This window comes from Giraffa tippelskirchi, chromosome 1 (assembly GCF_054371585.1).
Source record: "Giraffa tippelskirchi isolate mGirTip1 chromosome 1, T2T-mGirTip1v1.2.pri, whole genome shotgun sequence".
NCBI classification, from domain to species: Eukaryota; Metazoa; Chordata; class Mammalia; order Artiodactyla; family Giraffidae; genus Giraffa; species Giraffa tippelskirchi.
The window spans coordinates 220,466,689-220,481,051 of NC_137275.1; the positions used below are offsets into that span (position 1 = coordinate 220,466,689).

At 45.9% G+C, this 14,363-nt stretch overlaps 1 protein-coding gene across 3 annotated transcripts in view; it reads right to left on the minus strand.

The window, feature by feature from the left end:
- ASTN2 (astrotactin 2) overlaps positions 1-14,363 on the minus strand; it is a 989,820-nt gene that overhangs the window by 628,229 nt on the left and 347,228 nt on the right. The gene's annotated exons all lie outside the window — the stretch shown is intronic.

A 14,363-nucleotide genomic window follows, 5' to 3' on the forward strand; every position in this document is an offset into this window, starting at 1 on the left:
GCCGAGAGCTCAGGTGAATCTGACTCTCAAGCCCCTCTCTTTTTGTTTCACAGTCGGGTTCCCATCTCTGATTCCACAACGGATGGCAGCCCCAGCCCGGCTAATATTGATTGCAGCTGTCCCTTCCTTCCTCCCCAGCCCCTGTCTCTGTCCCCCGACTGCTCCCCCACAAGTATTTACGCTGGGCTGCCTGGTAACAAACGGCTCGTTACCATGCGGAAGGCGACAGCCCGGCGATTAGTGAAATTTGTTACCCATGCGTCTCCGAACAAAATTAAATTAAAAGTGCTGCTTCGCTGTCAAGATAAGGGCCAAGCTGCTGAGATAATTTTTCACTCTCAAACACTCAATTACCCAGTGAGGCTGGATCAGATACAATCAAAGGGGAAAAAAAGAAGAAAAAAAAGAAAGAAAAAAAAAATACAGAGGCAGGACCTCCAGGAACAGATATAAGAGTTGTTATCACTCCCTCTGGCCAGAGATGCTAAAGAGGCTGTTGCCATGGTGATAGGGCTGGACCACATGAGGCAGGTAGGTGGGTGTGGTCTCTGACTACATCCTGTAATAAAGGAGATCTCTCCATCCCCACCACCCCTGCCTTAAGCCAGACAGTGTCATTTCTCACTTGAATTATTGCAATAGTCTCCTACCTGCTCCCTCTCACCCCATCCCTGTCCCCCTCTTTCCTAGATTCTACAAAAGCTAGAAAGACCTTTCTACCACATATCAAAACATCACTTCTTTGCTGAAATCCTTTGATGGCTTCCCATCGTCATCATGATAAACTCCAAAGCACCCAGCCAGTGTTACCTCTAGCTCTGTGCTCCTGAAAGTTTACATTTCAGTGAAACTAAGTAGACGTATCCTTCCTCCCCTTCCTTTCTTTCTTCCTTGTTTTCAACAGGAATTATTTTGAGGTCCTACAGTATGCCAGGCATTTTGCTTGATGCCAGTCTATTCATCGTCCCTTCTGTACGGATAGTCTTCTCCGACCTTCTTCCCTTCAACGATTCCATCCTGCTTTTCAGAACTCAGCCTAAATATTTCCTATGCCAGCATTTCTACTCTGTTCCCACCAAGCTGGTCAGGTGCTCTTTCTTTGTGCCATCACGGAATTCATCACCAGCCTTTGTCACAGCCCTTTTCATTCTACTGTGATTGCCCATCCGATCCTTTCCCCCACTGGGCTGTGTGGCGCCCAGGGCAAAGACCACGCGTCACTTGTCTCTGTATCCCCAAGGCCCACAGAGCAGGCTTCCAGTACTAGTCTGGTGAACTGAAATCACTCTGGACTCAAATGATGAAACCGTGCTAGAGATCTCTTCTGGAGACTGGCAGAGTCTCTCTTTGCCTTGTTTTCAGTTTCTCTATCAGAAAGAAATGTATTTCCTTAGACATCTGTTTTAAGATTGCTATTTTCTGGAGAGCCAGCTTTGATTTTTGGACCCTGTGTATCCAACATCTCACTCTAAACCTCCTCAGCCATTAGCATACAACTAATAGTATGTTATCTTACATTTGCTAAAACAAAACAGAAAGTGCTCTTCAATTAGAATCACAGAACTGCAGAGCCGAGAGGACATCATAAAATTATAATCTATTTGACTGGGGCTTGCTTAGTGGTCCAGTGGTTAAGAATCTGCCTGCCAATGCAGGGGACACAGGTTTGATCCCTGGCCCAAGAATATCCCGTATGCCACGTGTCAGCCAAGCCCATGCACCACAGCTACTGAAGCCTGCACGCTCCAGAGACTGTGCTCGAGACCAGGAGAAACCACTGCGGGGGGAAGCCCCCGCATCACAACTAGAGACAGCCCACAGGCAGCAACGAAGACCCAGTGCAGCTGAAAATAAACAAACAAATGAATCTATTTGATTATTGAAAAATTATAGGCAGGAACGGAGGCCACTGAATTTGGCAGATCTGGTATTCTCCATTATATCTTGGTCACTCTGCCAGACTGAACATGCCCTGAGTGTATGGATCACCAGTCTCACCAATGGAAGAGCTTTGATAAAAACTCAGAGATGCCCAGACTCCACCTCAAACCTACTAAATAAAACTCCAGGTTGAAACCCAAAGGTAGGTATCTGTTTTAAAAGCCCAAACATGTTACCTACATACATAGGTTTGGGAACAACGCTAAAAAAGGGAAGTAACTTGACTCGAAACACCATCCAAGGACAGAGTACAAAGAGATCATTCTCATGATTCAGGATCTGTTCCACCTGGAAATTTAATTTTGGTTCTTCTTTATCCTCTTTATTCTTCTCCATTAGATGAAGATGAATTGCATTCATGCCTCCAGGGATCCCAAGACCAGACACACAGTGGTTTGAATGAATAAGGGAAGAGGGATAGACAACATTTTCCAAGATTCCAAGTGAACCTTGGAGGTGGTCTGATCTAATTACTTTATCCTAGTGTATAAAGAAGTGGGCAAGTTTATCCATCACCTACTATGTTCCAGGAACTGTGCTGAGTGCTTTACTTGCACTGTTCCATTTCAACCTCAAAACCACTCTTAGAAGAAGGAACTACAATTATGACTTTACAGAGCTGAAGAAAACAGAAGCCAGTGGGTTAAATTGATCTTCCCAAGATCACTCTGCAAAGATTCACAACCACCTGTTTATTTCTAAAGAACGTGAATTAAGCATTGCACACTGGTACAATTACCTCTAGCAGAACCACTCAATTCAAATTCCTTTAGAGAACAGGCAGAGTATTAATGATAAACATGATTCACCCACATACATTTTTTAAATGAACTGTTATGTTTGTCCCCAGAAGTAATCACTGTGGTTTATGAATTCTGCCCTTCTTAAAAAATCATTCTCAACAATTACTGGCTGCATAATATTCCATCATGTTGATGCACTGTAATTTACTTAGCCATGTTCCTATTGTTGGACATTCAGGTTCATTCTAATTTTTCAATATTTCAGATTATGCTACAATGAGTATCTTCAGGTTTAGAGCGTCATGAAAAATGAGTAGTGTCATGGAAAAAATATGGTCATAATATAATGTTGAGTAAAAAACAAAACAAATGCAAATGTGTATGTTGATTATAGTTACAATGATGAGAAAAAATATACACAAATGAGGATGAGAAAAAATGAAATAAGCTCTTTGGTCTAGAAGGTTCTTGTTTGTTTTTGTTTTCCTCTACTAGTATTATTACATGATTCTACATTGGTGAAAAATGATTAAAAAAGAAAACAAAACAATAAGCATACCATTCCCAATGTTGTTGAAGCATCTCAGTTCCTTGAGTATTTTTGCAGTGGAGAGATGAGCTTAGGAGTCAGTGGTATTGACTCTTTCCGTGGACAACAGCCAGAGGTGGAGCTTCTCAAAGGCTGGAACCATGTCCTTTTACATTGACCGAGCCACATGGCGTGCAGTATCTTAGTTCCCTGACCAGGGATTGAACCCACACACGCCCTGCAGTCAAAGCATAGACTCTTAACCACTGGACCACCAGGGAATTCTCTGAAGCCATGTTTTATTAACCCCTGATTTCCAAGAAAGCCATGCTGTTCCTGAAGTCTATAATGTGTGTTCAACGAATAAGAGAAGAGCACAGTGTTTCAGAGCTTGAGGAGGCCTGAGATATAGTTTATTCAAACACTATACCCTAGCCGAATGGATGGAGAGCCAAAGAGGCTTGCCCAAGGTTCTCCAGCATCTGAGGGCAAGAACAAGACTTGACCACACTTTTCCGCAAATCTACTCTAATTAGAAGACACAGATGGTGAGCAAATTTGCTCAACAGGAGCCACGAAGGAAAAGTCCTTTTCCAGTCCAACATAGAATGGGTTTGACTCTGAACTTGAGTTAGTTTCAGATCTCCCCTGAATCCCTATGTTCCCCAGCCTCTAAGCTGTTCTCATGACAAATGCCTCAGAGCCGGGACATCTGTTTCCTCCCCATAGAGAGCCAGGTGGTTTGATTGTCCCTGAGATGCTGAGAGAAGGACATTTGCAACCTCGAATCCATGACTGAGCAGAACAATCTGAAGCTCTTCTGTTTCCAGCCTACACCCGCTCCCAGCACAGTCAACCCCTCCTGCACCTTCACTTACCATCTAGTAGAGCTCTGAATTCTTAAATGACCTGCAAGACTCTCCCATGCCCTCTACACCTTCTGTACATCCCCTCTTCTTAAATGTGGTCGGATCTGTAAATATGACGGGATATCACTCTGTGATTAAATGATGTTAGCTGAGAAAACTGAAAGGATTCTTTTCAGATATAATTAAAGTCCAGAAGCAGCTGACTGAGTTAATCATACAGGAGTTTACCCTGGGTGGGTCTGGCCAAATCAAATGAGCTTAAAGAGATGCTCTCCAGCAGCCCTTGAGGAAGCCATGCTGTGAACTGCCATGGGGGTGACCTATAAGAACTGGGAATGGTCCTGCCCACAGCAGCTACAGAGTAGGCATGTCAGTCACGCAGGAAACAAATCCTGCCAACGACTGCATGGGCTTGGAAGAAGGCCGTGAGCCTCAGCTGAGATCAAAGCCCTAAGCCGACGCCTTGATTTGAGACTCTGAGTAAAGAGCCTGAAAGTAACATAACTGGACTTTAGAGCAGCAGAACTACTGCAGGATAATAAATGTATGTTGTTTGGAGCTGGTAAGTTTGTTCGCTAAGCAGAAACAGAAAGTGATGCATAGCCACGGAGTGCTGACTCCTACTCCTTTTCCCCCATCAGACCTCTCCTGGGCACAGAGCTGGTTGGCAGTGTCTGCATCTGGATGTCCTGCAGGCACCCCAAGGCAGCGGCTCTACAAGCTCATCCCTTCCCCCCGCCCTCAAAGCCTGCTGCTCTCAGCTTCCCTGGCTCTGGGATGCTCTCCAGTCCCTACACCAGAATCCAACCCTTGCCTTCAGTAGTCCTCACAGGCTCACCTCACAGCCGATCGGTCACCGACTCTAACTGTATTTTAACACGTCCCCAGCAGCTACTCCACCCCATGCTCCCCCAGAGGGTCCCCACAACTACCTCAACAGCCTCCTTTATAACTGGTCTGTCCCCCTCCAGTTCTTCCTCCACTGTGGAGAGAGTGATCTTTTTTAAAACAGGTACAGGATGATGCAACTCTCTTCCAAAACCTTCTGGCACTTCCCATTTCATGTAGGTTCAAGTTCAGGCTTTCTCTTGCTCACCTGGAGAGGTGTTTTCCTAAGCACACGGCCACCTGCCAGCCATCATCAGGTTCCAGCATTACTATTGGTTCCTCAAAGATGCCTTTTGTGACTTTCCCCATGATAGGATGCCCCCCCTATATTTTCTTCAGTGGCCCGTCTCACAGTGTGACACAATATATACCTTTATGTGTTTATTTGTGAGGTCCTCCTTCTCTCCCCATTTCTCTCTAGCAAGATTCATGAGGGCAGTTCCCTGATTGGTCTGTGCGCCACTCTATACCCTATCCTTAGCATACAGTCTCAACACAATTAGATACTTAGTAAACATTAGTTGATTCAGTGAACGGAGAGCTAAATGAACTTGACAATCAAAGTCTCTCTTGATCTGAGTCAATTCACTCTTCCCAGCCTTGTTCAAATTATCTCCATTCATATGCCTTGTACTCTAGTGACATAGGGCTTCCCTGGTGGCTCAGGGTAAAGAATCTGCCTGCAATGCAAGAGAAATGGGTTCAATCCCTGCGTCAGAAAGATCCCCTGGAGGAGGGAATGGCAACCCACTCCAGTATTCTTGCCTGGAGAATCTCATGGACAGAGGAGCCTGGTGGGCTAAAGTCCGTAGGGTCACAAAGAGTTGGACACCACTGAGCAACTAACACTTTCACTAGTGACATATGACTCTGTCAGATTATCATGCAAATCCTGTAAAGTGGGATTCTCACCTCCATTTTATTTATTTAATTAAAAACATTTTTTTTGGCCTCACTATGTGGCATGTGGAATCTCAATCCCCTGACCTGGGACTGAACCCATGTCCTTTTGCAGTGGAAGTTCAGAGTCTTAATCCCTGAACTGTGAGGGAAGTCCCCTCACCTTCATTGCTTAGAAAAAGAAATTGAAACCTGGAAAGTCAACTAACTTGTCCAAGGTCACTAAACTAACAGTCAGAGCTACATAAGGTTGTGCATACAAGCATCTCATAACATGCTGGGCACAAAGTCAGCAGTCATAGCCGCTAGTTTCAGCTCCATATCTGGGAAAGGGTTTTGCAGGGTGGCAGAACCCTCGCCAGCCCACAGGACTGCAAGGGAAAGTGAATGTCAGAGTGCTCATGCTCGGGTGGGAAGCAGGGAGTCACAATCCCTCAGGGGAAGGAAAGGGGTGGGGGTGGGGGAATCCTGCTGAGTCTAGTTGAAAAACAAGAAAGCGAGGGAGACTGATTATTCCTTCTCGCCAGTGTAAGCAACTAAAACGACATGTTTGCTTTATCGCCTTTGGTCTCCCATTTGATTCCTGACAGCCGCCTCCCTCCCTTGGACGCCAGGCTGTCAGGTGCTGAGCTGGCTGGCATCGCTAAGGAGGAGAAGAAAGAAGAACAATTTAAACAGTATTTCAGGGACCGTCATGAGCTTGGGAAAGGAGTTTTTGAAGCTGTCTGGCTCCCTCCATGCATTCAAGGAACCCTTGTTTGCCAAGCCCGCTTGATGTCTGCAGGTTGGGGACAGGTAGTCTGGGAGGGACCTTTAAGAGTGAAAACAACAGCAACAAAAAACCAACGTCTGTTTTCTCTGAGGTTTGAGGGAAGGGAGAGAAGAGAGACATTAGACAGGGGTTGATGAGCCTATAACCATTTCTGCATGCACACTTTTCTCTCACATCTTGTTAAATAGGGCCAAATGCAGGCATAGATCAAAGCTAGGTTTCTGTACTTTACTGTTCTTTCAGTAAGAAAAATCCAAGCTCCCAATCTCATTTCTTCATTAGAGAAACCAGAATATCTCTAGAAAGCCTGCAGAGCCTGCTGGAACCTTCCAGAGGAAGGTATCTATCTATCACAGATCACAAATAGCTAATTACCCGGACAAGAGGGCTTCCCCAGTGGCTCAGAAGTAAAGAACCCACCTGCCAATGCAGGAGCCACAGGAGATGCAGGTTCAATCCCTGGGTTGGGAAGATCCCCTAGAGGAAGGCATGGCAACCCACTCCATTATTCTTGCCTGGGGAATGCCATGGACAGAGGAGCCTGGCGGACTACACAGTTCATGGGGTCACAAAAGAGTCAGACACGACTGAAGTGACTGAGCAAACACATACAGGGCAAGAGTTATGACAAGAGGGAAAGAGTTTAAAAATCTGTAAGATTCTCCTAGAGGCTGATACTATGGTATGGTGACACCAGATTTGGGGAACAAGTGGAATGACGTTCAAGACTCCATCCTGTAACTTACTGACTCTATGACCTTGGAGAAATTCCTCTGCTGGGTTTTACTGTCATCCTTTTCATACAGAGACACGGACAGTAAAATATCACACAGAATGATTGGTGAATATGCAACAGACCTGGCACAAAAGCGACAATAAATGGTCTCTCTAAGTTGACATTCCTCTTAGAACTGGGAGGCAAGTTCTTGGCATGGGAAGAGGGGGATACAATCAGTGGGAGGCAATGCCAGAATAAGAACAGGCATGGAATATTAGCTAATATCCAGGGGAAATGTGGAGTGTTTTTTCTCAAATCCGGTTGAAAATTAGAATAGAAAGAGAATTTTATACCAGATCCCTTGACCAGACAATCCCATACAATGTGTCTGAGATAAGTATTTAGAACTAGGTTTTTTGTTTTTTTTTCTTTTGAACTAGGTTTTTTTCTTAAATTTTCCAAGTGATTCTGAGGTTTAATCAGGTCAGAGAACTACCCTGCCTCTGAACCACACAGCTGAGGACACCTGAGCCACTGTCGGCTCTGACCTGACCCAGATCCTAGGACTCAGCGATCCTTCAAGCGGGTAACACCGGAGTCTGCATCCTCCTGCACCGGCCCTAAATATCCAGCCTCCCCAGCTGACCTTGTCCTCTGTTTCTGAAGAGAGATGCTCTGAGTCCAAATTTGCTTTGTCCCAGATCTAATGATCTGTCCTCTGGGAAAGATTCTGGATTGCTCAGACTATTTCTAGAAGAAAAAGTCTTTGCCCTCTGGCTTGTATAATATTAATAGCTTATTTCTTACTTATTTAACAATGGGCTCTGAGGAGGAAAGGGAAGCTTGCATTGCACTGCTTGTCAATGCCTGTGGTATAATTACTTCTTCCACAGTTGCTTATAAGCTACCGATGTGACATCACTCACAGCAGAGTTGGAAATGATGAGTAATACTGGCTCTCACAACTGGTATGGGTTGGAGCTAGTACAGCACTGGAGGATGTCTTTGTCACATGTTTTTTCCTCCCTGATCAAATACCAGGACCCCAGCGATGGTGGTGCCCTGGGAGGGTTGGTCCTTATGGTGGCTGCCTCTCCCCCCGCCCGCCCACCAGATACTGCAGTAACTTTTCAGTGTCCAAGCTACTTCTGACCATACCTATTTTTGGTCCTAGTTCCTCCCGGGCTGATGCTCTCTGGAGGGTTACAGAGTTTACACCAGGATATTCTCAGGGGTCTGATCAGGCTTTCAGTACCAGCACAGACGTGGGAACCTACCCCCTGTCTCCTTAGTACACACTCAGTGCAGGCACTGTGGTATGCACTGCACATGCATTATCTCAAGTCATATAATGATGTGAGTAGATTTTGAGATCAAAGAGCTTAATTCCAAGTATCGGTTCCCCTTACCTGGTTCAGTTCTGTCGCTCAGTCATGTCTGACTCTTTGTGACCCCATGAACCACAGCATGCCAAGCCTCCCTGTCCATCACCAACTCCCTAAGTCCACCCAAACCCATGTCCATTGAGTCGGTGATGCCATTCAACCATCTCATCCTCTGCCGTCCCCTTCTCCTCCTGCCCTCAATCTTTCCCAGCATCAGGGTCTTTTCCAATGAATCAACTCTTCGAATCAGGTGGCCAAAGTATTGGAGTTTCAGCTTCAACATCAGTCCTTCCAATGAACACCCAGGGCTGATCTCCTTTAGGATGGACTGGTTGGATCTCCTTGCAGTCCAAGGGACTCTCAAGAGTCTTCTCCAACACCACAGTTCAAAAGCATCAATTCTTCGGCACTCAGCTTTCCTCACCATCCAACTCTCACATCCATACATGACTACTGGAAAAACCCAAGCCTTGACTAGACGGACCTTTGTTGGCAAAGTAATGTCTCTGCTTTTTAATATGCTATCTAGGTAGGTCATATCTTTCTTTCCAAGAAGTAAGCATCTTTTAATTTCATGGCTGCAGTCATCATCTGCAGTGATTTTGGAGCCCAGAAAAATAAAGTCAGCCACTGTTTCCACTGTCTCTCCATATATTTGACATGAAGTGATGGGACCGGGTACCATGATTTTAGTTTTCTGAATGTTGAGCTTGAAGCCAACTTTTTCACTCTCCACTTTCACATTCATCAAGAGGCTCTTTAGTTCTTCTTCACTTTCTGCTGTAAGGTGGTATCATCTGCATATCTGAGGTTATTGATATTTCTCTGGCAATCTTGATTCGAGCTTGTGCTTCTTCCAGCCCAGCGTTTCTCATGATGTACTCTGGAGAGAAGTTAAATAAGCAGGGTGACAATATACAGCCTTGATGTACTTCTTTTCCTATTTGGAACCAGTCTGTTGTGCCATGTCCAGTTCTAACTGTTGCTTCCTGACCTGCATATAGGTTTCTCAAGAGGCAGGTCAGGTGGTCCGGTATTCCCATCTCTTTCAGAATTTTCCACAGTTTTTTGTGATCCACATAGTCAAAGGCTTTGGCATAGTCAATAAAGCAGAAAGAGATGTTTTTCTGGAACTCTCTTGCTTTTTTGATGATCCAGCGGATGTTGGCAATTTGATCTCTGTTTCCTCTGCCTTTTCTAAAACCAGCTTGAACATCTGGAAGGTCATGGTTCACGTATTGCTGAAGCCTGGCTTGGAGAATTTTGAGCATTACTTTACTAGCCTGTGAGATGAGTGCAATTGTGCAGTAGTTTGAGCATTCTTTGGCATTGCCTTTCTTTGGGATTGGAGTGAAAACTGACCTTTTCCAGTCCTGTGGCCACTGCTGAGTTTTCCAAATTTGCTGGCATATCGAGTGCAGCACTTTCACAGTGTCATCTTTTAGGATTTGAAATAGCTCAACTGGAATTCCATCACCTCCACTAGCTTTGTTCATAGTGATGCTTCCTAAGGCCCACTTGACTTCACATTCCAGGATGTCTGGCTCTAGGTGAGTGATCACACCATCGTGATCGTCTGGGTCGTGAAGAACATTTTTGTACAGTTCTTCTGTGTATTCTTGCCACCTCTTCTTAATATCTTCTGCCTATGTTAGGTCCCTACCATTTCTGTCCTTTATTGAGCCCATCTTTGCATGAAATGTTCCCTTGGTATCTCTAATTTTCTTGAAGAGATCTCTAGTCTTTCGCATTCTGTTGTTTTCCTCTATTTCTTTGCATTGATTGTTGAGGAAGGCTTTCTTATCTCTCCTTGCTATTCTTTGGAACTCTGCATTCAAATAGGTATATCTTTCCTTTTCTCCTTTGCTTTTCGCTTCCTGTCTTTTCATAGCTGTCTGTTTGGCCTCCTCAGGCAGCCATGTTGCTTTTTTGCATTTCTCTTTTTCTTTGTAATGTCAAGTAAGTGACCTCCTTCAGTCCCAGTTTCCGTAGCTGAAAAACAGAGGTGAAAACAATCCCTTCCCAGGAATTTCCCTGGTGGTCCCCTGGTTAGGACTTTGCACTTCCATTACAGGGGACGTGAGTTTGATTCCTGGTTGGGGAACTGAGATCCCACCAGCAGTTTGGTATGATCAAAAGGAAAACAGAAGTCCCTTGAGACTTCCCTGGTGGTCCAGTAGTTAAGAACCTTTATCCCCTTGCAGCCCAGGGCACAGGGGTTTGGTCCCTGGTCGAGGAACTATGATCCCACATGCCCTGGGTCAACTAAGCCGGTTCACAGAAACTACTGAGCCCCAGTGCTCTAGGGTCCTTGCCCCACAACTAGAGAGCCTGTGTGCCACACGGGAGCCTCCCCTGACGCAGCCGAATATACAAACACAATCCCTTCCCCTGATATTACTTGGAATTCTATAAGATGGTTCATATAAAGAGCACAGACATGTACAGAGAGGATTCAATCAATCAAGCGTGGCTTTGCTTTGCTTTTCCTCTTTCTTCCTCCTTGTGCCTATGTCTCCATCATGACTGGTATTACTGAGAACTTCAAGGGCATCAAGTTCTACCTCATTGATTGACAGATAGGAAATTGAGGTCCAGCGCCTTGCTCAGTCCTCGGAATCAAACAAGGGTGCACCCAGGATCAGAGGCTAGGTTTTAAGCCCTCCAGCAGTTTCACTACATTCTCTTGTGTGGCTCCTCCTCCTCTGTTCCTGTCTCCCTCCTTTTCTCACAAGCTCACAGGCACTACCTCTCCCTGGCACTCCACCCTGTGCTAACCTGCCCCGCTTTCCCTCTGTCCACGTCCACAGTCTAGGATGACTGATACACCCACCGAGAGTTCTGACGCTTTCTTCTCTGGGGCTGCCATCTAATCCTTTGTCTTAAGCTCCAGTCATTCTGTCCTTAGTAGGGGTCCCTGTTGGTAGGGAGAGTACAGAGGAGATCGACAGAAATAAGGACCCTGGAGCCTTGCTTCTCTCTCCGAGGCACCCCCACACCCACCCCAGATTGCAGGGCCATCTGTTGCATGTCCCCTCCACAGCCTTGGTTTGTATCACTCTTCCCAGGTTACTCTAGCTACAAAGCCTTACAGGATGATTAAACACCAATCGATCTGTCTTTACTGTTTACTCTTTTCTGAGCAGCAGGTCCTAGAGGTGTAACCTGCAGGCTGGAAGGGGACATCCTGCAGATGTCCCAGGGAAAGAGGCTGTCCTTAGTAAGGGGCAAGGAAGGCAAGGAGGAAAATCATGTCACAACAGCCCAAGAGGCCAGGGCCACCAAGTCTATGTTCTAACCTAAAAGGTTTCCTTCCCCCTAGAAGCAAGACCAACTTGCAGACCAACACATTGGAAAAAGGCCACGGAGCTGTGCCTAGCTCAGGCCACTCACTTGCTGTGCTTAACTGATTACCATTTAGTGAACACTGATCATGTGGTAGGTATGCTCTGCTAAGCATGTCCTTTGCATACTTTACTTCCTTTAAGCCCTGCAAAAAGCCTAAGGAAGAGCAGAAGGACTAATCCCAGACTCATCTTTCTTTACCCAGGGGAAACTGAGGCTCAGAGAAGGAAAGTGACTCAGCCTAAGCCACACAGTTAGGGATCAGCAGAGCAAGGATCTGGACCCCTGAGTGCTGATTCTGAACACCCGTGATGTGGTGAGACAGGCTGGGTAAAGGCTGGGATGGGTGCCCCAGTGGCCAAGGCATGGCTCCTGCTTATCTCCCCAGCCCAGCCGCCATCATTCTCAAATCCATACCCTTGACTCTACCCAGCGACTGGCACCTCTCTCATCCCCACCCTCAGGGCACCATGTACCTCTGCTCTCATACTCAGCAGGTACTGTTCTGTTGATGTTCAGCTTTCACTCCGTTCCCATTTCCTGGAGTCTCTGCTCTATCTGGGCATTCTCAGATTATATTTCAGAACACTCTCCTTCCCTCAATCCCCAAAGGCCTCCTTTTCTGTAGATGTGGCTTGAACTTTACCTTACCTGTCCACTTACTCTAAAACATGATTCAACTCTGAGTGTGTGCGTGTGTGTGTGTGTGTGTGTGTGTGTGTGTGTGTGTGTGTGTGTGTGTGTGTGTGTGTGTGTGAATGTGTGTGTGTGTTGGCAGGGGAAAGTCAAAATGAAAAAAATTCACAGATCAGACTTCCTTGGCTGTCCAGCGGTTAAGACTCTGGGCTTCCAACGCAGGGGGTGCAGGTTCGATTCCTGGTTGGGGAACAAAGATCCCACAGGCCACGATATGCGGCCAAAAAAAAAAAAAAAAGGAAAAGTAACTCACACATCCATACAAAGTTTTGCTTACAATTCAAGAGTTCTTATCACTACAGAAAAATCTCAGCTTAGGGACCATCAAATTAAACCAAGAAACTAAAACAAAAAACAAGCAAACCCAGGGAGCATTCATGCCCTGGTTCTCTTTCCTGGGGAGCTAAGCACCGAAGCTTAGAGGAAAGTGTGTGCAGTTGGGAATCAGATAACCTGGTTTGTAGAACTGGCTGAGCAACCAAAGAGTGAGAGAGACTTGCCTAAGGCCCCATAGCACCTGCGCAGAACTGGGCTGGGAGGTCCTTGCTGGGCGCTTGCACTGCTGGAATCAGCAGCAGCTGTACTGCTCAGCACTGTGCCTGGGGCTGGACATGCCATCTGCACTTCTCATCTGGACCTTCAGTTATACACGGGCTTACCCTCATCAGCATCACTTCCCTGTGGGAGCTGCATCCCCCCTCCCCAAGGAGGTGTTAACCACCTTGGGCTGGGAGCCCAGGTCCTGTTTCCCACGCTGCCCAGAAACATGCTTAGTCAGGTTGTTCAGTCCCTAAATGTAAGTTAGACTAGAATGAGCTTCAGACTCGATGACAGGAATTAAAAATATCCTCGTTCCACAAAACTTAGGAAAACTGAGGCCCCAAGAGGGCACTTGCTGGCCAAGGGGTCACTGAGTGAGTGAGTGGCGGGGCTACAGACCTCACTACCCATCTCCTGACTGTGAGTCTAGCGTCCTCTGGCAGTCCCCCCCACACACCATCTCTCCTTAATAAAGATGAAACCCTGACAGGCAGGAAGCTACCGCATCCAACTACCTCATTAGTTAATTCTATCAAATACCTACACAAGTGATGGATTGAAAGGTTATTTACTTGACCCAACATAGAACTCTGCCTGACAAAGAGACTCCCTTAGGCAGCAAGACCATGTATGACATGAGATCAGATTCATTTCACAAAACATTGTGGGATTGCATTCATACTTCCTGGACCAGTCCCATAGGTTACCTGTATGATGCGGATGTTTAGGGTAGGGGGTGAGCAAACTGTAAGGTCACTGGTGAAATCTGGACCAGCATCCGTTTTTGGAAATAAAGTTTGATTAGGACACACATATGTTCATTCCTTTATGTGTTGTCTGTGGCAGCTTTCAAGGTACAGCGGTAGCGTTAGTAGCTCCAACGGTGACTGCATGTTCTGCAAAGCTGAAAATGTCTAGTGCTTCACCATTTACAGATAGAGATTGCTGACTCTTGATTCAGGAAATCCCACCATCTAATATGTTTATATTTTGATATAATACAAGCTCCGTGAGGGCAGGGCTTTTAAAAATTGTTT